The sequence below is a fragment of the Oncorhynchus masou genome, unplaced genomic scaffold (genome assembly GCF_036934945.1).
Source record: "Oncorhynchus masou masou isolate Uvic2021 unplaced genomic scaffold, UVic_Omas_1.1 unplaced_scaffold_1002, whole genome shotgun sequence".
In the NCBI taxonomy this organism is placed as follows: Eukaryota; Metazoa; Chordata; class Actinopteri; order Salmoniformes; family Salmonidae; genus Oncorhynchus; species Oncorhynchus masou.
The window spans coordinates 67,362-93,443 of NW_026999715.1; the positions used below are offsets into that span (position 1 = coordinate 67,362).

Genomic DNA, 26,082 nt, shown 5'->3' on the forward strand with positions numbered 1-26,082 from the left:
CATAATATTGGACGCTTTCTGCAACAATTCACCATTTACATTTTAGACCGTGTCTGTTCAGTGACTTGAATGTAACCCAGTGATCCACTGGCCTTCATTTCTCTAAGAACTATCCATCATGAAGTGGTTCCTTTCAGTAGAACAATGTCCCTGTGCCCCCTGCTACGACACATGGGTAGAACAGTTAGACTATGGGGACGGGTGTGCAACTAGAATGTGAACTTTTTCCAACCTGCATGGGGCTGGAGGTGGAACTTTTGTTTTAATCCAGCAAAATGTCCATCAGTCTAAATAGGACTGTCAGCAAAGGGGTTCCTTCAGAACTGGTCTATGTGTAAAGAAATCCAAAACCGTAGTGTGAAAGTATAGCGGAGGGCTCTGCAGTCATGCTGACCCAAAAGGTAACAATCCTGGAAGCCTGGAAGAGGCACAGGACCTTTCTGAGGAAGAAAGCTAAAGACCTGGAAAGATGCCCTCGTGGATATTCACAGGTGGTGATTGGGGTTCACAGTCTCAATGTTAGGTTGTGAGTTAGAAGTTCTCTGTTTGTCCTTAAAGATGTGATGGTAGTCCGTGCTCAATTATCAACATGGTTGGTACACTCAGAAAATAACTTGAATAAAATAAAACAATTTAATCGCTAATAATATCCTAAATTGAATGGACCACAACCACATTGGTGGTTGTATGCAAGAGGGAATGGGTTTGATTGTCTAAGCCAAAGTCGACAGGTTTTGTTGTGCTAAGTAAAATTTTACATATGCTGGATTTTGTCAATATTTTGAGAGGAGTACAGCAAAGCAGATATTCAACATATTATTTTACACAATCTTTAACACATTATTTTAGAATCTTTAACACATTACTTTAAAATGATTGCAACTGGAAGTTTTTAGAAATGATATGATACATATTTGTATTTCCTTGATTTGTCAACTGGAGCATAACTTACATTTTTTTTATTAGTTGTTCAGTAACCCAGCTTGACGTCTGTGTGTGTGCGTGCATCAGTGGTGATTTTAGCATGTACAGTTGAAGTCAGAAGTATACATACACTTAGGTTGGAGTCAATAAAACTAGTTTTTAAACCACTCCACAAATGTATTGTTACAAACTATAGTTTTGACAAGTCGGTTAGGACATATACTTTGTGAATGACACAAGTAATTTTCCCAACAATTGTTTAAAGACAGATTATTTCACTTATAATGCAATGTATCACAATTCCAGTGGGTCTGAAGTTCACATACACTAAGGTGACACTAAGTTGACTGTGCCTTTAAACAGCTTGGAAAATGGCTTTAGAAGCTTCTGATAGGCTAATTGACATCATTTGAGTCAATTGGAGCTGTAGCTGTGGATGTATTTCAAGGCCTACCTTCAAACTCAGTGCCTCTCTGATTGACATCATGGGAAAATCAAAAGAAATCAGCCAAGACCACAGATAACAATTGTATACCGCCACGAATCTGGTTCATCCTTGGGAGCAATTCCCAAACGCAAGTATAACCACCATGATGCAGAAAGTGCAAGTCAATCCCGGAACAACAGCAAAGGACCTTGTGAAGATGCTGGAGGAAACAGGTACAAACGTATCTATATTCACAGTAAAACAAGTCCTATATTGACTGAAAGGCCGCTCAGCAAGGAAGAAGCCACTGCTCCAAAAAAAGCCAGACTGAGGTTTGCAACCGCACGTGGGGACAAACTTCATACTTTTGTGAGAAATGTCCTCTGGTCTGATGAAACAAAAATAGAACTGTTTGGCCATAATGACCATCTTTGTGTTTGGAGGAAAAAGGGGGAGGCTTGCAAGTCGAAGAACACCATCTCAACCGTGAAGCACGGGGGTGGCAGCATCATGTTGTGCGGTTGCTTTGCTGCAGGAGGGACTTCACAAAATAAAAAGGAAAATTATGTGGATATATTGAAGCAACATCTCAAGACATCAGTCAAGAAGTTAAAGCTTGTTCACAAATGGGTTTTCCAAATGGACAATGACTCCAAGCATACTTCCAAAGTTGTGGCAAAATGGCTTAAGGACAACAAAGTCAAGGTATTGGAGTGGCCATCACAAAGCCCTGACCTCAATCCCATTGAAAATTTGTGGGCATAACTGAAAAAGTGTGTGCGAGCAAGGAGGCCTGCAAACCTGACTCAGTTACACCAGCTCTGTCAGGAGGAACTGGCCAAAATGTACCTAACTTAATGTGGGAAGCGTTTGACCCATGTCAAACCATTTAAAGGCAATGCTATCAAATAGTAATTGAGTGTATGTAAACTTCTGACCCACTGGAAATGTGATGAAAGAAATAAAAGCTGAAATAAATAATTCTCTACCATTATTCTGATATTTCAAATTCTTAAAATAAAGTGGTGATCCTAACTGAACAAAGACAGTGAATCTTTACTAGGATTAAATGCCGGGAATTGTGAAGAACAGAGTTTAAATGTATTTGGTGTATGTAAACTTCCGACTTCAACTGTAAATCTTGGTGGGGCATATAGTTAAAAAAAAAGTGGGATGCATGCCAGCAAAGCCACAACACAAGACCAATCAATACATGAATTGCACTATAAAAGTGACAAACAATACCCACAAACTGCTAGGGCCACCATGACTTGTTTAACCGAATGTGGTTTCTAATGACAATTGAGATGTAGAAGTCGTCTTGTCATTGTAAAGGAGTTTCTGTTGACGAAAGGGAAGAGGATCCTGTAAAGTGGATTCAAGGCTACGGATTGTTGTAAAAAGTGCAGATGAGGGCTTGGCTACTCTAAAACACAGAAAAGGACCCACATGTCTGAGTTCACATTTCAGCTGAAGCTGCTGCAAAGTGTCCTCACCCAGTCTTTTCTCTTTGTACCTGTCCCTCTCCATGAAATACCCTAATGAAACAATATTCCAAAACATGTTGTTTTAAATAATGCATTTTAAATATGTAATTTTTGAACTTCCATTTTCATGCCTAATATCTTTTCATCTTCCTGATCCATCCCTCCAACTCACAGCACACTAGATAAATAAAGGTTACATTTAAAAAAAAACTTGCAGAGAGACCCCGGTGTGGTTGCATTTCTCGCCCAGCAGAATGCCAAGATGGTCGCCCTGCTCCCTCCCACAGGCACCGAAGTGTTTCGCCGCCTCACCCTTGAGTTGTTTCCAGAGATAGAGAGCCTGAGATGAGGAAGCAGAGGAAGAGAGGCCGAGAAAGCAGAGGAGCAGGAGAGAAAAAAGGCCCTGAACATTGAGGTACATTAAACATTTTTTTATCATTTTGCAGACACTTATTCAGATTCCAGAGTGACTTTATTTTACAATCAGTGGATTTAAATAAGGTAATTAAAATGTCCATATATCACAGTCAAGCCATTGCAAGTAAAACTTGCTTTCAAAATAGCTGCTATCTGCAAAATCAGTGCTCGTAAGAAATGTTAAAGTGTTTGTAATTATGTTTTTTTTTTACCTTTCCGGAGGTGGCAGAGGAGGACTTGCCAAAGCCAGCTGTCGACCTGGATACCGGCAAGGCACTGACATTCATCTACGGAGACCCGCCACCTGAGCTGTTCAACACACCTCTGGAGGAACTGGATCCTTTCTACAAATCACACTGCAGTCCCTTAGTGGCCTGAGGGCTGAGGGTTCACATAACCAGACATCATCACAAAGTTATTTCCTTTACAATAAGCTCAAATCAAAGGTATATTTACACATTCCAAGTAATCTTATTACATTGTTATTATTCAGAGGGTAAATGCCCTCTGATTACAACAATTACTACAAACTCAATTTTGCTAATATCTTTGAGACAAACATCAATACATTCAATTAAAGTAAAGAAAATATTATACTTCAAATATTTCTTCACTAATCTTTACTTCTTGTTTTTCAGACCTTTTATTGTCATCACCAAAGGGAATACAATCTTTAGGTTCAATGCTGAGCCTGCCTGCTATATTCTAACACCCTTCAGTATTCTTAAGAGAAGATCCATCAAAATTCTCATACATTCATATCCGTTCAATACAAATATCTCACTGATCTACATTATACATAAATATTACTTAGGATCCTGCTGAATGTTCAGAGTCCAATAAATGTGCTACAGTGTATTTGTGTGTGTGTGTGTGTGTGTGTGTGTGTGTGTGTGTGTGTGTGTGTGTGTGTGTGTGTGTGTGTGTGTGTGTGTGTGTGTGTGTGTGTGTGTGTGTGTGTGTGTGTGTGTGTGTGTGTGTGTGTGTGTGTGTGTGTGTGTGTGTGTGTGTGTGTGTGTGTGTGTGTGTGTGTGTGTGTGTGTGTGTGTGTGTGTGGAGAATCAGAGCAGGTGGTTAGTCCGGTTCAGCAGTGATCAGCAGTCTTATGTCCTGTAGATAGAAACGGTCTCTGAGCCTGTTGTTATCAGACCTCATGATCCGATACCATGTGCCCGACAGTAAGGGAGTGAACAGCTCAAGGCTGGGGTGTGTGGTGTCCTTGATGATGCTGCTGGCCTTCCTCTTCACCATTTCGAGTAGATGTCCTGGATGGGTGGGGGCACTGAGCCATCTTCACTACTCACTGAAGGGCCTTGCAGTCATGGATGGAGCAATTCCTGTATCAAGCCGTGATGCAACCAGTCAGAATGCTCTCGATGGTGTAGCAGTAGTATATAAAGAGGACCCGGGTGGCATTGCGAATTTCTTCAGCCATCTTAGGAAGTAGAGACACTGTTGCACCCTCTTGACAAGAGTGGTGGGGTTGTTGGTCCATGTCATGTCTTTGGTGATGTGAACACTGAGGAGCTGAAAACTGCTGAAAACTACAGCAGTCCAGATGATGTGGATCGGACATGTTCCCTCCTCTGCTTCCTGAAGTCAATAATCAACTCTTTTGTTTTGCTGACTTTGAGAGAGAGGTTGTTGTCCTGGCACCACAATGCCAGTTCACTTACCTCTTCCCTACATGCTGAGTCGTCGTTGTTGGTTCAGGCTTACAACCTTGATGATGGAGTTGGTGTCGTGCAAAGCCACACAGCCGTGTGTGAACAGGAAGTACAGCAGAGGGCTGAGGACACACCCCTGGAGGGCCTCTTTGTTAAGAGTCAGTGTGGAGGAGGTGTTGTGCCAATCCTCACAGTCTGTGGTCTGCTCGTCAGGAAGTCCAGCATCCAGTACAGAGAGTGGTATCCAGACGCAGAGTTCTGAGCTTGGTGTCAAGCTTGGAGGGAACAATAGTGTTGAAGGCTGAACTGTAGTCAATGAACAGCATCCTCAAATAGGTGTTCCTTTAGTTCAGATGTGTTACGGCCGTGTGAATAGCAATGGGTCCACTGTGCCTACATGCTGGCCTTGATGTGGGCCATGACCAGCCTCTCGAAGCACTTCTTGACAACTGGGGTGAGTGTGATGGAGCGATAGCCATTTGGGCATGTCATCTTCTTTTTCTTGGGCACTGGGATGATGGTAGTCTCTTTGAAGCAGGTGGGGACTACAGCCTGGGACAGGGACAGATTAAAGATGTCAGAGAAGACACCCGTCAGCTGGTCAGCACACACTCTGAGGATGCGGTCAGGAATGCCATCTGAGTCAGAGTAATCACTCTTTTGAGAGTTTTCCTCACGTCAGGCTCAGAGAGCAAAGGCACCTGGTCTTCCGGAGCAGCTAGACTCTTCCTGGATGGATCAGTATTGGCTGTCTCAGAGCGAGCATAGAAGGTGTTAATCTCGTCTGGGTGGAAGGGTACGGTGGGCACCACACTGCTGGATTTGCCTTTGTAGTCCATGATAGTCTAGTCCTTGTCACATGCGTCACGAGTCTGAGTTGTCAAGCATCAATTCCATTTTGAGTCTGTATTGTCTATTTGCTTCCCTTAATGGATTTGCGGAGCTCGTATCTTCTTGCCTTGTACTTGTCGCAAGCCACCGAGTCATCTGGGTTTGTTCTGTTGACATTGAATGCTGCAGTACAGGCACTCAGCATGGTACGGATATCTCTGTTCATCCAGGATTTTTGGTTTTAGTAAGTCTCTATTGTTATTGTGGGTCCAAATATCATCAACACATTTCCAAATGAAGCCTGTGACTGATGATATACACTACCGATCAAAAGTTTGAACACTTACTCATTCAAGGGTTTTTCTTTATTTTTACTATTTTCTACATTGTAGAAAAATACTGAAGACATCAAAACTATTTGAGATTCTTCAAATAGCCACCCTTTTCAAATAGCCGCCCTTTGCACACTCTTGGCATTCTTTCAACCAACTTCACCTGGAATGATTTTCCAACAGTCTTGAAGGAGTTCCCACATATACTGAGCACTTGTTGGCTGCTTTTCCAGTTTGGTTGAGGTCGGGGAATTGTGTAGGCCAGGCCATCTGATGCAGCACTCCGTCACTCTCCTTCTTGGTCAAATAGCCCTTACACAGCCTGGAGGTGTGTTGGTTGATTGTCCTGTTGGAAAACAAATGACAGTCCCACAAAGCACAAGCCAGATGGGATGCCGTATCGCTACAGAATTCTGTGTTTCCCATGCTGGTTAAGTGTGCCTTGAATTCTAAATACACCACAGACAGTGGCACCCCCACACTATCACACCTCATCCTCCATGCTTTACGGTGGGAAATACATATGCGGAGATCATTCATTCACCCATACCGCATCTCACAACAAAAAATTGCAAATTTTGAATCCAGATCAAAGGACAGATTTCCACTGGTCTAATGTCCATTGCGTGTGTTTCTAGGCCCAAGCAAGTCTCTTCTTATTATTGGTGTCCTTTAGTAGTGGTTTCTTTACAGCAATTTGACCATGAAGGCCTGATTCACACAGTCTCCTCTGAACAGTTGATGTTGAGATGTGTCTCTCACTTGAAGTCTGTGAAGAATTTATTTGGGCTGAAATTTCTGTGAATGGTAACTCTAATGAACTTATCCTATGCATCAGAGGTAACTCTGGGTCTTCCATTCCTGTGTCGGTCCTCATGAGAGCCAGTTTCATCATAGCGCTTGATGGTTTTTGTGACTGCACTTGAAGAAACTTTCAAAGTTCTTTACATTTTTCCGGATTGAGTGACATTCATATCTTTAGTAATGATTGACTGTCATTTTGCTTTGCTTATTTGAGCTTTTCTTGCCATAAGATGTACTTTTACCAGATAGGGATATCTTCTGTATACCTCCCTACTTGGTCACAACACAACTGATTGCTCAAACACAATAAGAAGGAAAGAAGATCCTCAAATGAACTTTTAAGAAGGCACACCTGTCAATTGAAATTCATTCCAGGTGACTATCTCATGAAGCTGGTTGAGAGAATGTCAAGTGTGTGCAAAGTTGTCATCAAGGCGAAGCGTGGCTATTTGAAGAATCTCAAGTATAAAATATATTTGTTTAACACTTTTTTGGTTACTACTTGATTCCATATGTGTTATAGTTTTGATCTCTTCACTCCCTTATTGGGACAGTGGTTAGGGTGTTCGTCATTGGTGCTGGTGGCTTGGGTTTGAGACCTGCTAGAGTAGTCACCCTACTCACACGTCCATAGCAATATATGTTAATATCATTATTTGGCAACAGTTACAACACACCTAATTGATATAATTAAAATGAGTTTTAGCATCAGAAACTACTGTCAGGTAAACAGGAGCTCAAAATGTTTTCAATTTCCTTACACCATGAATTGTTCATGAGGAAACATACTGTACCTCTACCACAACTCATATCAGAAGCTGTCGTTCGATGGGAAATGGTAGTGATTCTATAATGTGATTTTAGTATTATTAAAGATTTTTACTATCCAGTATGTCACCCATTAGCGACTACCGATTACTATATTCATATGAATTAAAGATATAAATAAAATAAAAAGTGTTATTAAAAAATGTACTCATTAAATTGGTCCATAGAATTAGATTTGAATACCATTGTAATGCCATGTTATTTCCTTAATATGGGTACATTATTTAGCATGTCCATCATGTAAACAATCATGTCCAACTGTGTGTTCATGACGATGAGTGACCCTCCGGCATGGAGTAAAACTGTTGAGTAAGTTTCAAACCTACGTAGGAGATTATTAATGTTTTGTGAAAACTATATTGACTGCTTCAGGTTCCCATGTATTTTCAAGTCAGTACCTACATTTTGGGGTGGGGGCACTTAAAAAAAAAATGTAAATGTTCATATAAATCTCAGCGATTTTTTGTAATTATTTAAAAGGTTGGTCATAACATTATTGAGAGTAATTATGACAACTACAAAGTTTCACCAAAAGCTATTTTATAAAGCTTCTCTCTCTTCCCTGTATTTTAGCATTACATATATGTTTTCACTGGTATCTATACCTTCGAGGCAACAATTAAAGTGTTGTCCAGAGGCTTCTGTGTTGGAGATTTCACGTTCCTTTGAGATCCATGGAACTGGCTGGATTTTATGGTGATCAGCATGGCGTGAGTATTTGGAGAGTGATTGCCGTCAGTCGTCAGCGCAGAACCATTAGACACGGCAGGTGTTAGAATGTGTGTATTTGTGTTTCTTTGTGTGTATGTGTGCATGAGTGAAGGAGTAAGGTCAAAGGTCAGAAAGGTCAAAGGACATCTCCAATGACTTAATGAGTTTGACCCTGGCCCCTGGCCTTGTCTGATTCCTTATCTCTCCTCCCCCCCAGGCCCCAGCACCCCATGTACTCTCTCTCTCTCTAGTCCCCCCTGCCTCCGATCCTCACACCTGTGCACTCACCTTAGGTCGAGTCCTATTTCAACTCAGTCAAATCAGGAAGTGAGGTTAAATTCATTATTCACCAAAGTTTAAATATTGGGAAACGTTTAATTCATGACAGGAATGTCAATCCATTTCCTGAATTGACTGGACTGAAATTGAACTCTCTGCCACCATGACACTTCCCTGTCATTATTGTGGATATGTTCCCTGCCCCATGTCTAGTCCATGGTCAGAAGTTTGCTAAAAGTGTGAACTCTGTGACTCAGATCGACCAGTCTATTGTAAACAGTACAAAGCAAAATTTTTATTTTGTTTGGCTAAGGAGTTCTAATTGTAAATCGCTCTGGATGAGACCGTATGCAAAATTACTCAAATATAAATACAAAATATATCTCTCCATCCCTTTCTCTCTCACTCTTTCTCTCTCCATAATGCCCTTCTAAACCACTTGCCTCACTTTATCATGGAGCCCCAATGAATGAAAATATTTGTCCACTTGCAAAGGATGGTCACACAACACAATCTAGGTCTATTTATAGGTGCTCACCTCCTTCCTGGGATTTGTTTGTCCCAGTACCAATTGGCGGAAGTTCTGTGGCAGTCCAAAGTGCTGCACGATGACTGTACTGTATATGGCCTTGGAGCCCCGATGAAAAGTAACACCATACAGTTCATCCAGCTAGTTTCAATCAGGTAAATATAAGATTACAAATATTTGAGTTACCGTACATATAAGTGGGTTAAGGATCCTGCTATCAAAATATGAAACAGAGCTTGTTTCTATGGAGCCCAATGCGATCTAGTTTCTTTCAAATGTATTTTTGTAAGTGTCACCCTTCTTCAAACATTGAAACGTACACCACATCATGACGTACACCACCACCTCATAACTAAATCTCCATATGGTGTCTTACTGGTCAAGTCACACTCCTGCCTTCTGCAATCAGTTTACAGATAACACTGCCATTTGGCTCTAGAAGTGGACAGTTACCCCAAGCTAAACCATATGTTTTACAATAGCAATAGCAACCCTCTGATCCTCTATGTTAGAATCGCAACTTAGCCAATGGTATTGAATTAAATGTACATTTAAAGTCCATGAAACTGAACAGATTTTTGTTCAACTGACACATCAACTGTCAACTTCACTATTCTAATATGCTGGTTGTGTTGTCATGTTTTGTGCTCGGCAGGTGTTCGTTGACCTGGGCAACGTGTCTGCCCTCAGGACGTTCTGTGTTCTCCGAGCCCTTAAACCAATCACTGTAATTCCCGGTACGTGTCACATAAGAAGGTCGTGCACCACCTGCTTTTGAACATCTGCTTCGGGTCCTGTGTAGCTCAGTTGGTAAGTGTGTGGTGCTAGGGTTGTTTTGGGTTGTATTCCCACACTGTTTTGTAAGACACCTTGAAAAAAGGTATCTGCTAAATTGCATCTGTTATTATATTATAAGCACAATGCTCTGCAAGCTACACAATAAAAAAAGAGTTATTAACGACACCATACAGACAACAAGGATATCAAGCACAATAAAATTTTCTCGACGTTATGGTCATTCTTCGACAAATCATTTTCATGTCACCGATTATTTTAAATGTTTTTTTTCTGGTTATTTTAAGGTCTGAAAACCATTGTGGGCGCTTTGATCCAGTCAGTGAAGAAGCTGGCTGATGTGATGATCCTAACAGTGTTCTGCCTGGCTGTGTTCACTCTGGTCGGCATTCAACTGTTCATGGGAAACCTGCAGCAGAAGTGTGTTTACTGGCCTTCTGTGTAATGGCGTTTAAACTCGACCAACATGGACAACATCACCTTGGCCATCAACAACACCAGTGGTTTTATTGACGATATGGGCTAAAATAGCTCAAACAGAGGCAACAGCACGTGGGACTTCAAGGCATACATCGACGATAAAGGTATTGACGGGTTTTTGATGGCACATTGATGTGTGGAAGGGCAGTTGATAATGGCCTCATGAACCATTATATTAATTGGGAATTTATCATGGAACTTACTGTATGAAAGTTTTAAATAAGCATATAAATCTGTATAGGTATTATACACATTTGAATAAGAAATACAAAAAAATGTATGCTTCAGTAAAACTATGGGCTTTAATGACACAGTGTGGCAACAGCACGTGGGAAAATGCATATATCAATAATTAAGGTAGTGACAGGCTTTTGATGGCACATTGATTCAGGGAATTGATAATGACTTACTGAACCGTTAACTATATATTAGTTGGGATTTTGTCACAGTACTATTAAGTACAGTGCCTTTGGAAAGTATTCAGTCCCTGTGACTTTTCCCACATTTCGTAATGTTATGTTACAGCCTTATTCAGCAATATACACACAATGCCCCATAATGACAAAGCAAAATTAGGTTTTTAGAATAAAATAATAAAACTTAAACACCTTATTTACATAAGTATTCAGACCCTTTGCTATGGGACTCGAAATTGAGCTCATCCTGTTTCCATTAATCATTCTTGAGATGTTTATACAACTTGATTCGAGTCCACCTGTGGTAAATTCAATTGATTTGACATTTTATACAATTTTTATTTCACCTTTATTTAACCGGGTAGGCTAGTTGAGAACAAGTTCTCATTTACAACTGCGGCCTGGCCAAGATAAAGCAAACCAGTTCGACACATACAACAACACAGAGTTACAGATGTAATAAACAAACATACAGTCAATAATACAGTAGAAAAAGTTTATATACAGTGTGTGCAAATGAGGTAAGATAAGGGAGGTAAGGCAGTAAATAGGCCATGGCAAAGTAAATACAATATAGCAATTAAACACTGGAATGGTAGATGTGCAGAAGATGAATGTGCAAGTAGATATACTGGGGTGCAAAGAAGCAAGATAAATAAGTAAATACAGTTTGGGATGAGGTAATTGTATGGGCTATTTACAGATGGGCTATGTACAGGTGCAGTGATCTGTGAGCTGCTTTGATGATTTGATTCCATGATTCCATGATTTGGAAAGTCACACACCTGTCTATATAAGGTCCCACAGTTGACAGTGCATGTCAAAGCAAAAACCAAGCCATGAGGTCAAAGGAATTGTGTGTAGAGCTCCGAGACAGGATTGTGTCGATGCACAGATCTGGGGTAGGGTACCAAAACCTTTATGCTGTATTCAAGGTCCCAAAGAACACAGTGGCCTCCATCATTCTTAAATGGAAGAAGTTTGGAATCACCAAGACTCTTGCTAGAGCTGGCCGCCCGGCCAAACTGAGCAATTGGGGGAGAAGAGCTTTGGTCAGGGAGGTGATCAAGAACCCGATGATCACTCTAACAGAGCTCCAGAGTTCCTATGTGGAGATGGGAGAGAATTTAAGAAGGACAACCATCTCTGCAGCACTTCACAAATCAGGCCTTTGTGCCAGAGTAGCCAGACAGAAGCCACTCCTCAGTAGAAGACACATGACAGCCCTCTTGGAATTTGCCAAAGGGCACCTAAAGACTGTCAGACCATGATAAACAAGATTCTCTGATCTGATGAAACCAAGATTAAACTCTTTGTCCTGAATGCCAAGCATCATGTCTGGAGTAAACTTGGCACCATCCATATGGTGAAGCATGGTGGTGGCTGCATCATACTTTGGGGGTGTTTTTTAGTGGTAGGGACTGGGAGAATAGTCAGAATCGAGGCAAAGATGAACTGAGCAAAGTACAGAGAGATCCTTGATGAAAACCTGCTCCAGAGTGCTCCGAACCTTAGACTGGGGCGAAGGTTCACCTTCCAAAAAGGACAACGACCCTAAGCACACAGCCAAGACAACACAGGAGTGGCTTCGGGACTAGTCTCTGAATGTCATTGAGTGGCCCAGCCAGAGCCCGGACTTGAACCCGATCGAACATCTCTGGAGAGACCTGAAAATAGCTGTGCATTAATGCTGCCCATCCAACCTGACAGAGCTTGAGATGATCTGCAGAGAAGAATGGGAGAAACTCCCCAAATACAAGTGTGCCAAGCTTGTAGTGTCATACCCATAATCATACATCAGGGCTGTGATTGCTGCTAAAGGGCTTTCAACAAAGTTTAGGGTCTGAATACTTATGTAAATGCGATATATTTTTTATTTGTATAAATTAGCAAACACCATTTGACATAATCCTGAGTTTCAAGCCTTTATGTTAAAAACTGATTGATTTACAGAGAGGGTTGAATACAGTGTTTTGCTATAACTGTAGGCACTGAGTTTTCATAACTTTTGGGGGGGACAAATTCCAGTGTCTCTGTCATTGCACTATGTTGAGCCATGTGCCTGGTAATTGAAAGAGTTAATTTGAGAGTTTTTCAATATTCAAAATATTCAATTTAAATGTAGGTCAGGCTTCATTCTGGGCCTACTTTTTGGTCTTGGAAGAAAATGGCCCAGGCTGCCAGCTACCTTTATAAACATTTCAAGATAGCAGTTGGTTCAGTCTGATCATCTCATGTAGTGCTGGAACTTTATTTGGATCATTTTCACGTTTTCATAACATATATATATTTTTTTGAAATTCCAGTGTCTCTGACATTGCATGCAAATAGCTTATAAAACTCCAACTCAGTGGTGTGAAATTCAACAGGTTTTTCCGTAAGGGATACTACACTCAATATGGAATTTGTTCCATTCGTGGCTCTTAAATATCTATCTAAAAACTATGACAACCATCCTGCCAATATTCTTAAATGGTTTCCTCTCATTGCATGATGTTTGGGACAGAGCCAATCTCTGCTCTCTTTATAGGTCGTGTGCGTGTCTGCTTGACGCGCTGGGATGGAAGGTGTGAGACATCCATCCATCTGTTTATCCGGCTTGCAGGGTTGGGGTGCACCAGTTGCCGCTCTCTGTGAGTCCCAAATGGCACCCTATTCCCTATATAGTGCACTACTTTTAGTTCACAATGTAGGGAATAGTGTGCCTATTTGAGACTCAGCCTCTGTTTGGCTCCTGGGGTCCTGGCATGTGGGCTCTGCATCAGATCTGGCCCTACATCCCAGTATTACACATTATATATATCCCAGAAGACTGAAATATAACACAACAGTTTGACATAGTTTATTTATTATGAAAAATATGAATAACATTCCACCCATGAGGCCACTAGTGGGAGATCGACTGCAGGAAAGAGATGTATACAATTACTTTTATAGGACTTAAAATACTTTCTAAACAAGAAAGAAAAACCTGCTATGAACAGGAGGTAGGAAATCAGGTTTAAATGTAAAGGTTTAAATCTATTACCTGTAAGAGTGAGTCAGAAATAATCAACAATATCTGTATGATGAAACCATTGGATCTGATGCAACTGAAAGTTCGAGACTTGAAATGTATAGGGAGAAAAAGCTTCACTCACCTTTGATTAGAATATTTTCTGAAGGCACTTTACAATGTCACCAGTGAGTTGTACTATTTTGAGTATGCTCTGTCTATGCTCTAAGCTGCTCTAACAAGTTTCCTTACTACAGTGATGCAACTTTGTACTCATTATGTTACGATATGGCAACATTATCAGATGTACAGAGATGGTGGGCAGGATTATGTTGCTGCTCAGCTGCTTTATCTTTGGCAGGAGCCGGGGGAAGATTCTGGCACTCTCAAATATTCTGATGGAGACAGAGAGAGAGAGAGAGCGAGAGAGAGATACAGAACAGGAGGATTTGTGTTAAACAGAAAGCTAGAAAGTGATTTAACTGATTGATCCCCAGGAGGAATATTGTGTGTGTGTGTGTAGGCCTGTATATGTGTGTGTAATTATTTGTTTAGCAATGTCAAGTACATAATTAAAAACGTTGTTGTTACTGGAACAAAGTGTAATTTTCTAAAGGATGCACCCTCTTTTGAAGAGTTTTAGGCCTTACACCGTTTTCAGAGTTATATAATGCCTTCTTAAAATTAATACAATTTTACGAAATATCTATAATATTTGTGTAATGTAGGATGCAGTGATTGACTGCATGTGCTATTTTATATAGGTTAGAGTGCAGGTAGCCTATATGCATGCATGTGTAGGTTATAACATTGCATTAACTCAAGTTCCGGGCACTCAAATTTCCCTTAAATTTTATAACACCATTTAAACATTAAAAAAAAAGAGCTTTAGACAGACTACAACTTAAAAACTGGCATAGACAATCTATCTAGGCCACTCTAGAGGAAAAGCAGAACAGGCCAGTCAGAGTGGTAGGCAGCAGCATATTCCTCACCTGTATAGTTAAAAAAAAAAGTATATTTAAATGACGACCTCAGAAATGGATAGTCTTGATTGTTCTCTTGCATCCCAAAACGTTTTGGAACAAACGTTTTGGAACAGCGCGCTAAAATACTTCTCAAATCATGACTGCATTACTATGTTACTATTCCTGTAGTTAATGTTGCTGTCATATCCTCAATTGTATATATATAATTTTTTTAAACGTAGTGCATTAGCCTATCTTTACTAAAGCACGAGAAACGAGTCATGGTTAAAAAGTGTGAAAGTTTGGACTAAGTGATGACCCTACCTGAGCGAACTCTCGGGTTTCATTGAAGACACACCATGCGTCAGCAACAGCTGTCCTGCAGCGTGAATGGTCTCTGAGTAGGGGGAAAGGTTATCAGTGAAGGCTTGAAAGAAGACTTACCACCGGGTTACTTGGCTCTTGTGGGAATACATTTTTTGTTGTTGTTGTTGTTGACAGGACAAGGTAAACCAGGTTGGGTAAACAAAAACAGAGAGGTGTCAGTCATCTTTTAGAGCCGCGGTGATATTTTGCTGGGGGGGGGGGGGGCACTTGAGCTGTTTGTTTGCATTGGACATTTTGAAGTCAGTCTGTCAGTTGGGGCTTTGAACTTCACATAATCTTCTTGCTATGTTTACAGTGTGGTGCAATCATGACAACATGGCCGGTGGCTGTACAAGATTGAATTCATTCCTGCCAAGTAAATAATTGAATCACTGACATCTTGAAGTTATTATTATAGCCTATCTATAGAAACAAGTGTAGTGCCTTGGCTATTGCCGGTTTCCTACATAGCCAAGCCTACACCTGTCTCACCCAAGTAGGCTACAGTCGATTAGTTTACTAGTCTTGTGATCCAGTTCTATGAAATCATGATTGAAATTACTGACACATTGGTAATTTATATTGGAAATGTATATTATTAAGCTTCCTAAAGACGTTAAGAGTCATCCACGGGTCATTACTTTCCCAGTGCTTCATAGCCTAACCATGTTGCTTCAGTTGCTGGTTAATTATGGGATATTGTGAACACAAGTTTATAAGCATGGGGTGAAACCATATTGGACTTTACGGAGTATAAGTTTGCTCTGTGATGTATTTTATAGTCTTGTGATGTATTTCATAGTATTTCACCTGTCAACAGTAGGTCCTATCAACACTGTTTTGTACACTGAATATATGGACATGTTTGGTTTGATCCCACTTGCATGGATATCAACAAAGATTAAGAGTGTGATATATCCTTGATCATGTTTTTTCTTTCAACATGCGTTATAGTTGACAGTGTTATCAATAATACAAAATAAGGTCCTCTATGAGTCAAATGCCACAAAGTTCAGAGGTTTGGATTTAGCCAAGAATTTCCAGCAATAGACTATAATTGCTGGTAATTGCATGAACACAAACCGTCTTTCTCTGTCAGTTCTGTAAGTAATCTGTTATTTGAAGTTCTGTTGACGTTTCTCTCATTACCAGTAAGACAAATCTCCTTTTGGATGTTAACATACAACAACACACACACTCATGGGGACGTCTTAACTTGGATCAAAGTATCGATACCATAACACAGGTACTGTACTGGCTGCTGTGAGATGTGATTTGGAGAAATGACATGCTCAGCAGTTTAACATGCCATGGACATAGCAGAACGTTTACGCAATAGCCACTGCTGTGACACAGGAGACAACTGTGTATGTCCCTTACAGAAAATTAATTAGGCATTTACTACTGGCATGTGTGTGAAAAGCATCAAGATTGGTGTCAGTGAATAACCAGAATGTTCTCTTTAACGTGATGCAGAGCAGGCAATGATGGAAACGATGTCTGGCCAGCCATGCACAATTTAGAGTGCATTTTCTGCAATTTCTGTGGCTGGTAACTCTAATTAACTTATCCTCTGTAGCAGAGGTTACTCTGGGTCTTCCTTTCCTGCTTCGGCCCTCATGAGAGCCAGTTTCATCATGATGGTTTTTGCGACTGCACTTGAAGAAACTTTCAAAGTTCTTGAAATGTGCCGTATTGACTGACCTTCATGTCTTAAAGTAATGATGAACTGTCGTTTCTCTTTGCTTATTTGAGCTTTTCTTGCCATAATATGGACTTGATATTTTACCAAATAGGACTATCTTCTGTATCCCCCCCACCTTGTCACAACGCAACTGATTGGCTGAAACGCATTAATAAGGAAAGAGAATCCACCAATGTACTTTTAAGATGGCACACCTGTTAATTGAAATGCATTCCAAGTGAAGCTGGTTGAGAGTAAGCAAAGTTGTCATCAAGGCAAAGGCTAGCTATTTGAAGATCCTCAAATGTAAAATATATTTTGATTTGTTTAGCACTTTTTTGGTTACTACATGATTCCATGTGTGTTATTTCATAGTTTTGAGGTTGTCACTATTATTCTTCAATGTAGAAGAAAAAACCTTGAATGAGTAGGTGTTCTAAAACTTTTGACTGGTAGTGTATTTGGATTTTGTCAATATTTTGAGAGGAGTACAGCAAAGCAGATATTCAACATATTATTTTACAATCTTTAACACATTATTTTAGAATCTTTAACACATTACTTTAAAATGATTGCAACTAGAAGTTTTTAGAAATGATATGATACATATTTGTATTTCCTTGATTTGTCAACTGGAGCATAACTTACATTTTTTTTATTAGTTGTTCAGTAACCCAGCTTGACGTCTGTGTGTGTGCGTGCATCAGTGGCGATTTTAGCATGTACAGTTGAAGTCAGAAGTATACATACACTTAGGTTGGAGTCAATAAAACTAGTTTTTAAACCACTCCACAAATGTATTGTTACAAACTATAGTTTTGACAAGTCGGTTAGGACATATACTTTGTGAATGACACAAGTAATTTTCCCAACAATTGTTTAAAGACAGATTATTTCACTTATAATTCAATGTATCACAATTCCAGTGGGTCTGAAGTTCACATACACTAAGGTGACACTAAGTTGACTGTGCCTTTAAACAGCTTGGAAAATGGCTTTAGAAGCTTCTGATAGGCTAATTGACATCATTTGAGTCAATTGGAGCTGTAGCTGTGGATGTATTTCAAGGCCTACCTTCAAACTCAGTGCCTCTCTGATTGACATCATGGGAAAATCAAAAGAAATCAGCCAAGACCTCAGATAATAATTGTATACCGCCACGAATCTGGTTCATCCTTGGGAGCAATTTCCAAACGCAAGTATAACCACCATGATGCAGAAAGTGCAAGTCAATCCCGGAACAACAGCAAAGGACCTTGTGAAGATGCTGGAGGAAACAGGAACAAACGTATCTATATTCACAGTAAAACAAGTCCTATATTGACAAATCCTGAAAGGCCGCTCAGCAAGGAAGAAGCCACTGCTCCAAAAAAAAGCCAGACTGAGGTTTGCAACCGCACGTGGGGACAAAGTTCATACTTTTGTGAGAAATGTCCTCTGGTCTGATGAAACAAAAATAGAACTGTTTGGCCATAATGACCATCTTTGTGTTTGGAGGAAAAAGGGGGAGGCTTGCAAGTCGAAGAACACCATCTCAACCGTGAAGCACGGGGGTGGCAGCATCATGTTGTGCGGTTGCTTTGCTGCAGGAGGGACTTCACAAAATAAAAAGGAAAATTATGTGGATATATTGAAGCAACATCTCAAGACATCAGTCAAGGAGTTAAAGCTTGTTCACAAATGGGTCTTCCAAATGGACAATGACTCCAAGCATACTTCCAAAGTTGTGGCAAAATGGCTTAAGGACAACAAAGTCAAGGTATTGGAGTGGCCATCACAAAGCCCTGACCTCAATCCCATTGAAAATTTGTGGGCATAACTGAAAAAGTGTGTGCGAGCAAGGAGGCCTGCAAACCTGACTCAGTTACACCAGCTCTGTCAGGAGGAACTGGCCAAAATGTACCTAACTTAATGTGGGAAGCGTTTGACCCATGTCAAACCATTTAAAGGCAATGCTATCAAATAGTAATTGAGTGTATGTAAACTTCTGACCCACTGGAAATGTGATGAAAGAAATAAAAGCTGAAATAAATAATTCTCTACCATTATTCTGATATTTCAAATTCTTAAAATAAATTGGTGATCCTAACTGAACAAAGACAGTGAATCTTTACTAGGATAAAATGCCGGGAATTGTGAAGAACAGAGTTTAAATGTATTTGGTGTATGTAAACTTCCGACTTCAACTGTAAATCTTGGTGGGGCATATAGTTAAAAAAAAAGTGGGATGCATGCCAGCAAAGCCACAACACAAGACCAATCAATACATGAATTGCACTATAAAAGTGACAAACAATACCCACAAACTGCTAGGGCCTCCATGACTTGTTTAACCGAATGTGGTTTCTAATGACAATTGAGATGTACAAACTATGGCATACAATGTCGAGTTGGATGACCATTCAAATGTATTTACCCAGTCAGAGCTGGTTTTTTCCCTACTTGTCATTTGTCTTGAACTCACTGAATGCCAAAACCAAAATAACATGCAAAACAGGCAAGCCCCCCCGCAAAAAAAAGTATATATTTTTGGGGGATAAAAATGTGTCAAAAAATGTGAGACTCAAAGCCCGTCACTGCCCTGAATGACTGGTCGCCGCTGGCATGCATGCACATCTGTGGAGCCACCAGCCACAATGCCTTGGTATGGTCAAAATAATATTATTTAGAAGTCGTCTTGTCATTGTAAAGGAGTTTCTGTTGACGAAAGGGAAGAGGATTCTGTAAAGTGGATTCAAGGCTACGGATTGTTGTAAAAAGTGCAGATGAGGGCTTGGCTACTCTAAAACACAGAAAAGGACCCACATGTCTGAGTTCACATTTCAGCTGAAGCTGCTGCAAAGTGTCCTCACCCAGTCCTTTCTCTTTGTACCTGTCCCTCTCCATGAAATACCCTAATGAAACAATATTCCAAAACATGTTGTTTTAAATAATGCATTTTAAATATGTAATTTTTGAACTTCCATTTTCATGCCTAATATCTTTTCATCTTCCTGATCCATCCCTCCAACTCACAGCACACTAGATAAATAAAGGTTACATTTAAAAAAAAAAACTTGCAGAGAGACCCCGGTGTGGTTGCATTTCTCGCCCAGCAGAATGCCAAGATGGTCGCCCTGCTCCCTCCCACAGGCACCGAAGTGTTTCGCCGCCTCACCCTTGAGTCGTTTCCGGAGATAGAGAGCCTGAGATGAGGAAGCAGAGGAAGAGAGGCCGAGAAAGCAGAGGAGCAGGAGAGAAAAAAGGCCCTGAACATTGAGGTACATTAAACATTTTTTTATAATTTTGCAGACACTTATTCAGATTCCAGAGTGACTTTATTTTACAATCAGTGGATTTAAATAAGGTAATTAAAATGTCCATATATCACAGTCAAGCCATTGCAAGTAAAACTAGCTTTCAAAATAGCTGCTATCTGCAAAATCAGTGCTCGTAAGAAATATTAAAGTGTTTGTAATTATGTTTTTTTTTACCTTTCCGGAGGTGGCAGAGGAGGACTTGCCAAAGCCAGCCGTCGACCTGGATACCGGCAAGGCCCTGACATTCATCTACGGAGACCCGCCACCTGAGCTGTTCAACACACCTCTGGAGGAACTGGATCCTTTCTACAAATCACACTGCAGTCCCTTAGTGGCCTGAGGGCTGAGGGTTCACATAACCAGACATCATCACAAAGTTATTTCCTTTACAATAAGCTCAAATCAGAGGTATATTTACACATTCCAAGTAATCTTATTACATTGTTATTATTCAGAGGGTAAATGCCCTCTGATTACAACAATTACTACAAACTAAATGTTGCTAATATCTTTGAGACAAACATCAATACATTCAATTAAAGTAAAGAAAATATTATACTTCAAATATTTCTTCACTAATCTTTACTTCTTGTTTTTCAGACCTTTTATTGTCATCACCAAAGGGAATACAATCTTTAGGTTCAATGCTGAGCCTGCCTGCTATATTCTAACACCCTTCAGTATTCTTAAGAGAAGATCCATCAAAATTCTCATACATTCATATCTGTTCAATACAAATATCTCACTGATCTACATTATACATAAATATTACTTAGGATCCTGCTGAATGTTCAGAGTCCAATAAATGTGCTACGGTGTATTTGTGTGTGTGTGTGTGTGTGTGTGTGTGTGTGTGTGTGTGTGTGTGTGTGTGTGTGTGTGTGTGTGTGTGTGTGTGTGTGTGTGTGTGTGTGTGTGTGTGTGTGTGTGTGTGTGTGTGTGTGTGTGTGTGTGTGTGTGTGTGTGTGTGTGTGTGTGTGTGTGTGTGTGTGTGTTTGTGTGTGTGTGTGTGTGTGCGTGTGTGTGTGTGTGTGTGGAGAATCAGAGCAGGTGGTTAGTCCGGTTCAGCAGTGATCAGCAGTCTTATGTCCTGTAGATAGAAACGGTTTCTGAGCCTGTTGTTATCAGACCTCATGATCCGATACCATGTGCCCGACAGTAAGGGAGTGAACAGCTCAAGGCTGGGGTGTGTGGTGTCCTTGATGATGCTGCTGGCCTTCCTCTTCACCATTTCGAGTAGATGTCCTGGATGGAAAGGGGCACTGAGCCATCTTCACTACTCACTGAAGGGCCTTGCAGTCATGGATGGAGCAATTCCTGTATCAAGCCGTGATGCAACCAGTCAGAATGCTCTCGATGGTGTAGCAGTAGTATATAAAGAGGACCCGGGTGGCATTGCGAATTTCTTCAGCCATCTTAGGAAGTAGAGACACTGTTGCACTCTCTTGACAAGAGTGGTGGGGTTGTTGGTCCATGTCATGTCTTTGGTGATGTGAACACTGAGTAGCTGAAAACTGCTGAAAACTACAGCAGTCCAGTTGATGTGGATCGGACATGTTCCCTCCTCTGCTTCCTGAAGTCAATAATCAACTCTTTTGTTTTGATGACTTTGAGAGAGAGGTTGTTGTCCTGGCACCACAATGCCAGTTCACTTACCTCTTCCCTATATGCTGAGTCGTCGTTGTTGGTTCAGGCTTGCAACCTTGATGATGGAGTTGGTGTCGTGCAAAGCCACACAGCCGTGTGTGAACAGGAAGTACAGCAGAGGGCTGAGGACACACCCCTGGAGGGCCTCTTTGTTAAGAGTCAGTGTGGAGGAGGTGTTGTGCCAATCCTCACAGTCTGTGGTCTGCTCGTCAGGAAGTCCAGCATCCAGTACAGAGAGTGGTATCCAGACGCAGAGTTCTGAGCTTGGTGTCAAGCTTGGAGGGAACAATAGTGTTGAAGGCTGAACTGTAGTCAATGAACAGCATCCTCAAATAGGTGTTCCTTTTGTTCAGATGTGTTACGGCCGTATGAATAGCAATGGGTCCACTGTGCCTACATGCTGGCCTTGATGTGGGCCATGACCAGCCTCTCGAAGCACTTCTTGACAACTGGGGTGAGTGTGATGGAGCGATAGCCATTTGGGCATGTCATCTTCTTTTTCTTGGGCACTGGGATGATGGTAGTCTCTTTGAAGCAGGTGGGGACTACAGCCTGGGACAGGGACAGATTAAAGATGTCAGAGAAGACACCCGTCAGCTGGTCAGCACACACTCTGAGGATGCGGTCAGGAATGCCATCTGAGTCAGAGTAATCACTCTTTTGAGAGTTTTCCTCACGTCAGGCTCAGAGAGCAAAGGCACCTGGTCTTCCGGAGCAGCTAGACTCTTCCTGGATGGATCAGTATTGTCTGTCTCGAAGCGAGCATAGAAGGTGTTAATCTCTTCTGGGTGGAAGGGTACGGTGGGCACCACACTGCTGGATTTGCCTTTGTAGTCCATGATAGTCTAGTCCTTGTCACATGCGTCACGAGTCTGAGTTGTCAAGCATCAATTCCATTTTGAGTCTGTATTGTCTATTTGCTTCCCTTAATGGATTTGCGGAGCTCGTATCTTCTTGCCTTGTACTTGTCGCAAGCCACCGAGTCATCTGGGTTTGTTCTGTTGACATTGAATGCTGCAGTACAGGCACTCAGCATGGTACGGATATCTCTGTTCATCCAGGGTTTTTGGTTTTGGTAAGTCTCTATTGTTATTGTGGGTCCAAATATCATCAACACATTTCCAAATGAAGCCTGTGACTGATGATATACACTACCGATCAAAAGTTTGAACACTTACTCATTCAAGGGTTTTTCTTTATTTTTACTATTTTCTACATTGTAGAAAAATACTGAAGACATCAAAACTATTTGAGATTCTTCAAATAGCCACCATTTTCAAATAGCCGCCCTTTGCACACTCTTGGCATTCTTTCAACCAGCTTCACCTGGAATGATTTTCCAACAGTCTTGAAGGAGTTCCCACATATGCTGAGCACTTGTTGGCTGCTTTTCCAGTTTGGTTGAGGTCGGGGGATTGTGTAGGCCAGGCCATCTGATGCAGCACTCCGTCACTCTCCTTCTTGGTCAAATAGCCCTTACACAGCCTGGAGGTGTGTTGGTTGATTGTCCTGTTGGAAAACAAATGACAGTCCCACAAAGCACAAGCCAGATGGGATGCCGTATCGCTACAGAATTCTGTGTTTCCCATGCTGGTTAAGTGTGCCTTGAATTCTAAATACACCACAGACAGTGGCACCCCCACACTATCACACCTCACCCTACATGCTTTACGGTGGGAAATACATATGCGGAGATCATTCATTCACCCATACCGCATCTCACAACAAAAAATCGCAAATTTTGACTCCAGATCAAAGGACAGATTTCCACTGGTCTAATGTCCATTGCGCGTGTTTCTAGGCCCAAGCAAGTCTCTTCTTATTATTGGTGTCCTTTAGTAGTGGTTTCTTTACAGCAATTTGACTATGAAGGCCTGATTCACACAGTCTCCTCTGAACAGTTGATGTTGAGATGTGTCTCTCACTTGAAGTCTGTGAAGAATTTATTTGGGCTGAAATTTCTGTGAATGGTAACTCTAATGAACTTATCCTATGCATCAGAGGTAACTCTGGGTCTTCCATTCCTGTGTCGGTCCTCATGAGAGCCAGTTTCATCATAGCGCTTGATGGTTTTTGTGACTGCACTTGAAGAAACTTTCAAAGTTCTTTACATTTTTCCGGATTGAGTGACATTCATATCTTTAGTAATGATGGACTGTCATTTTGCTTTGCTTATTTGAGCTTTTCTTGCCATAAAATGCACTTTTACCAGATAGGGATATCTTCTGTATACCTCCCTACTTGGTCACAACACAACTGATTGCTCAAACACAATAAGAAGGAAAGAAGATCCTCAAATGAACTTTTAAGAAGGCACACCTGTTAATTGAAATTCATTCCAGGTGACTATCTCATGAAGCTGGTTGAGAGAATGTCAAGTGTGTGCAAAGTTGTCATCAAGGCGAAGCGTGGCTATTTGAAGAATCTCAAGTATAAAATATATTTGTTTAACACTTTTTTGGTTACTACTTGATTCCATATGTGTTATAGTTTTGATCTCTTCACTCCCTTATTGGGACAGTGGTTAGGGTGTTCGTCATTGGCGCTGGTGGCTTGGGTTTGAGACCTGCTAGAGTAGTCACCCTACTCACACGTCCATAGCAATATATGTTAATATCATTATTTGGCAACAGTTACAACACACCTAATTGATATAATTAAAATGAGTTTTAGCATCAGAAACTACTGTCAGGTAAACAGGAGCTCAAAATGTTTTCAATTTCCTTACACCATGAATTGTTGATGAGGAAACATACTGTACCTCTACCACAACTCATATCAGAAGCTGTCGTTCGATGGGAAATGGTAGTGATTCTATAATGTGATTTTAGTATTATTAAAGATTTTTACTATCCAGTATGTCACCCATTAGCGACTACCGATTACTATATTCATATGAATTAAAGATATAAATAAAATAAAAAGTGTTATTAAAAAATGTACTCATTAAATTGGTCCATAGAATTAGATTTGAATACCATTGTAATGCCATGTTATTTCCTTAATATGGGTACATTATTTAGCATGTCCATCATGTAAACAATCATGTCCAACTGTGTGTTCATTACGATGAGTGACCCTCCGGCATGGAGTAAAACTGTTGAGTAAGTTTCAAACCTACGTAGGAGATTATTAATGTTTTGTGAAAACTATATTGACTGCTTCAGGTTCCCATGTATTTTCAAGTCAGTACCTACATTTTGGGGTGGGGGCACTTAAAAAAAAAATGTAAATGTTCATATAAATCTCAGCGATTTTTTGTAATTATTTAAAAGGTTGGTCATAACATTATTGAGAGTAATTATGACAACTACAAAGTTTCACCAAAAGCTATTTTATAAAGCTTCTCTCTCTTCCCTGTATTTTAGCATTACATATATGTTTTCACTGGTATCTATACCTTCGAGGCAACAATTAAAGTGTTGTCCAGAGGCTTCTGTGTTGGAGATTTCACGTTCCTTTGAGATCCATGGAACTGGCTGGATTTTATGGTGATCAGCATGGCGTGAGTATTTGGAGAGTGATTGCCGTCAGTCGTCAGCGCAGAACCATTAGACACGGCAGGTGTTAGAATGTGTGTGTATTTGTGTTTCTTTGTGTGTATGTGTGCATGAGTGAAGGAGTAAGGTCAAAGGTCAGAAAGGTCAAAGGACATCTCCAATGACTTAATGAGTTTGACCCTGGCCCCTGGCCTTGTCTGATTCCTTATCTCTCCTCCCCCCCAGGCCCCAGCACCCCATGTACTCTCTCTCTCTCTCTCTCTCTCTCTCTCTCTCTCTCTCTCTCCCTCCATTCACTCTCTCTCTAAACCCTCTGTCTACTACATCAAATACGACGATGACTTCCACGTCCACGACCTGGTCAAAACCACCTAGAATACAACTTTATTTGCTCAAAACCACAGAGAAAGGACTAGTCCCCCCTGCCTCCGATCCTCACACCTGTGCACTCACCTTAGGTCGAGTCCTATTTCAACTCAGTCAAATCAGGAAGTGAGGTGAAATTCATTATTCACCAAAGTTTAAATATTGGGAAACGTTTAATTCATTACAGGAATGTCAATCCATTTCCTGAATTGACTGGACTGAAATTGAACTCTCTGCCACCATGACACTTCCCTGTCATTATTGTGGATATGTTCCCTGCCCCGTGTCTAGTCCATGGTCAGAAGTTTGCTAAAAGTGTGAACTCTGTGA

The 26,082-nt window shown here is 40.8% G+C and overlaps 2 pseudogenes; both read left to right on the forward strand.

Moving 5' to 3' along the window:
• The first annotated feature begins 1,514 nt into the window (after nucleotides 1-1,514).
• On the forward strand, nucleotides 1,515-21,051 carry LOC135528639 (sodium channel protein type 4 subunit alpha B-like; annotated as a pseudogene).
• A 129-nt stretch (nucleotides 21,052-21,180) lies between these two features.
• LOC135528640 (sodium channel protein type 4 subunit alpha A-like) overlaps nucleotides 21,181-26,082 on the forward strand; it is a 35,261-nt pseudogene continuing 30,359 nt past the window's right edge.